A 3661-nucleotide genomic window follows, 5' to 3' on the forward strand; every position below is an offset into this window, starting at 1 on the left:
GGCGAGACTTAGCACAGGAATCAAGAAGCATGAATTACCCAACGTAAAACATGTTGCATTCAGCACACAACGAAGCCAGGCTGAGCGTGGCGAGAAAGGTGAATAAATAGCTCTCTGATTAGTGCTCGACAGCAGGTGAGCGTGCCGACCACTAACCAGAGGCAGGTGAACCCAATCAGTACCTGCGGTAACCAAAACAAACCCAGACTAACAGAACATGACTAAACAAAACATGATCCGGGCCACGGATCATGTTGGAACAAAACTTGACCTTGGAACAAAAAAAGAGTGTAAAACCTTTTTTTGGTTTTACGAAACCCAAAAAACAGAACACAATGATTTGCAAATCCGTTTCAACTTATATTCAATTGAATAGACTGCAAAGACCAGATATTTAATGTTAGAACGGAGAAACTTTATTTTTTTTTGCAACTAATCATTAACTTAGAATTTAATGGCAGCAACACATTGCAAAAAAGTTGCCACAGTGGCATTTTTACCACTGTGTTACATGGCCTTTCCTTTTAACAACACTCAGTAAAGGTTTGGGAACTGAGGAGACACATTTTTGAAGCTTTTCAGGTGGAATTCTTTCCCATTCTTGCTTGATGTACAGCTTAAGTTGTTCAACAGTCCGGGGGTCTCCCTTGTAGTATTTTAGGCTTCATAATGCGCCACACATTTTCAATGGGAGACAGGTCTGGACTACAGGCAGGCCAGTCTAGTACACACTGTTGTATCACATGCAGATTGTGGCTTGACATTGTCTTGCTGAAATAAGCAGGGGCGTCCATGATAACGTTGCTTGGATGGCAACATATGTTGCTCAAAACCTGTATGTAGCTTTCAGCATTAATGGTGCCTTCACAGATGTGTAAGTTACCCATGTCTTGGGCACTAATACACCCCCATACCTGGCTTTTGAACAGTCCGGATGGTTCTTTTCCTCTTTGGTCCGGCGGACACGATGTCCACAGTTTCCAAAAAAAATATTCCAATTTGCATCAGTCCATCTTAGATGAGCTCGGGCCCAGTGAAGCCGGCAGCGTTTCTGGGTGTTGTTGATAAATGGCTCTCGCTTTGCATAGGAGAGTTTTAACTTGCACTTACAGATGTAGCGACCAACTGTAGTTACTGACAGTGGGTTTCTGAAGTGTTCCTGAGCCCATGTGGTGATATCCTTTACACACTGATGTCGCTTGTTGATGCAGTACAGCCTGAGGGATGGAAGGTCACGGGCTTAGCTGCTTACGTGCAGTGATTTCTCCAGATTCTCTGAACCTTTTGATGATATTACGGACGGTAGATGGTGAAATCCCTAAAATCCTTGCAATAGCTAGTTGAGAAATGTTGTTCTTAAACTGTTCAACAATTTGCTCAGGCATTTGTTGACAAAGTGGTGACCCTCGCCCCATCCTTGTTTGTGAATGACTGAGCATTTCATGGAAGCTGCTTTTATACCCAATCATGGCACCCACCTGTTCCCAACCAGCCTGTTCACCTGTGGGATGTTCCAAATAAGTGTTTGATGAGCATTCCTCAACTTTCTCAGTCTTTTTTGCCACTTGTGCCAGCTTTTTTGAAACATGTTACCGGCATCAAATTCCAAATGAGCTAATATTTGCAAAAAATAACAACGTTTCTCAGTATCTTGTCTTTGCAGTCTATTCAATTGAATATAAGTTGAAAAAGATCTGCAGATCATTGTATTCTGTTTTTATTTACCATTTACACGACGTGACAACTTCACTGGTTTTGGGAAAATAAATATGTGAAAATCCCGATGAAAAATGTGATTTTGAGTAAAATATTTTATTTATTTGGATTATTTTGTTGTTGTGAAGTGTAAACATGGCTGTGTAGTCTGCTACATGTTGTGTGAATAAGGAGCATTTTTATTCATTTTTTTTTTAATGTTGATTTTGTCGTCTTTGGCTTGACTTTAATGGATGACAAAAACAGGACAAAATACGTACCTGTTCCATACACAAACGTAATGATTGCATGTGTGTGTGAGTCATTAAACACCTTTCACACACTTCCAAGGTTACATTGCAATACTTGAATGACTCACACACACACACACACACACACACACTTCTGTCTTCCTCTACACAGACAGAAACCGCTTTTTCTTTATTTTGCCATCTTTGAATCTTGTTTTGGCTTGCTTGCAATCCTTGAAAGTGGAGACGTCTGCAGCACAAGTTGCAACTCCTCACATGTTGCCTCTCATGACGCTATTTACGACTCACCAGCCTTTTAATCCCATTATTGCTGTTATTTCCACTGGAAGATGCGGCCGCACCCTCAACCTTTTTTTTTTTTTGCTGCAGCTGTTACATACACTTTGTACATGGTAATTGGGATTTTTTATATATTGTATATATTATATAACAATATAATATAATATATCAGTATATATTATATACACTGCAAAAACTGAAATCTAAGTAAGATGAAATATCTCTAATAATAATAATATTTGCTTATTTTCTGTCTGATAAGATCATTCTTCTCACTAAGCAGATTTTACGTTAGAGTTTTTTACTTGTTTTAAGTGTTTTGCTCCTAAATGATCTCAGTAAGATATTACAGCTTGTTGCTGAGATTTGATGACCTATATTGAGTAAAACATGCTTGAAACTAGAATATCAAGTGTTGCAAAGCTGTGTCATCAACACTCACAAGTATAAAACGGACGGTATAGCTCGGTTGGTAGAGTGGCCGTGCCAGCAACTTGAGGGTTGCAGGTTCGATCCCCGCTTCCGCCATCCTAGTCACTGCCGTTGTGTCCTTGGGCAAGACACTTTACCCACCTGCTCCCAGTGCCACCCACACTGGTTTAAATGTAACTTAGATATTGGGTTTCACAATGTAAAGCGCTTTGAGTCACTTGAGAAAAAGCGCTATATAAATGTAATTCACTTCACTTTTTAAAGTAATCATTTCTTATTTCAAGCATGAAAAAAAAAAATCATGACTTTGACACAATTGTGTCTCATATTAAAACAGATGACAGCCAAATGGACTTTGCTGTTTTATTTTCAATGAAACAATAGAAATGAAAGCTGCAAGCAGCGATGGACGGGACCGACTTTGAGGGCTCATAAAATCCAAACCGGAGCAGTAATTAAAACTCTTTCATCAACTTTTAATCAGAAGGGTTCAATCTCTCTCCTGTGCTAATTTGAAGCCGACACGACAAACGCGCTCAGAGGAGATAATGTTTGAAAAAAGGTGACTGTTTTTACACAACTTTTGTTTTGAAGGGGGAATTGCAAACTTCCTGTTGATTTTTGCTGGGGGTTGACAGTGTATGAAATCTAGGTCTAAGTGAGACCTACGTAGAGGTTTTTGTTTCATGTCTCTACGACATTCCTACTGGAAGTTACAGGCAGTTTTGTCTGTGTTTTCTTCCTAGGGGGCGCTAGAGCGCAATTTTGAGTTTGGGGGTTTGGTTTTTTGAATAGATCGCGATTTTCGCCAGTCCTGATGTGTGTGTCCAATTTGGTGAGTTTTGAAGCATGTTAAGGGGGTCAAATTACAGCTCAAAGAGGCGGCGGTATAATAATAAAACGCTAGAAATACAATAGGGTCCTCTGTCCCAAAGGGACTCGGTCCCTAAATACGTACTCATATAGTAGTACACTTGTTATTA

Source organism: Entelurus aequoreus, linkage group LG16, assembly GCF_033978785.1.
Source record: "Entelurus aequoreus isolate RoL-2023_Sb linkage group LG16, RoL_Eaeq_v1.1, whole genome shotgun sequence".
In the NCBI taxonomy this organism is placed as follows: Eukaryota; Metazoa; Chordata; class Actinopteri; order Syngnathiformes; family Syngnathidae; genus Entelurus; species Entelurus aequoreus.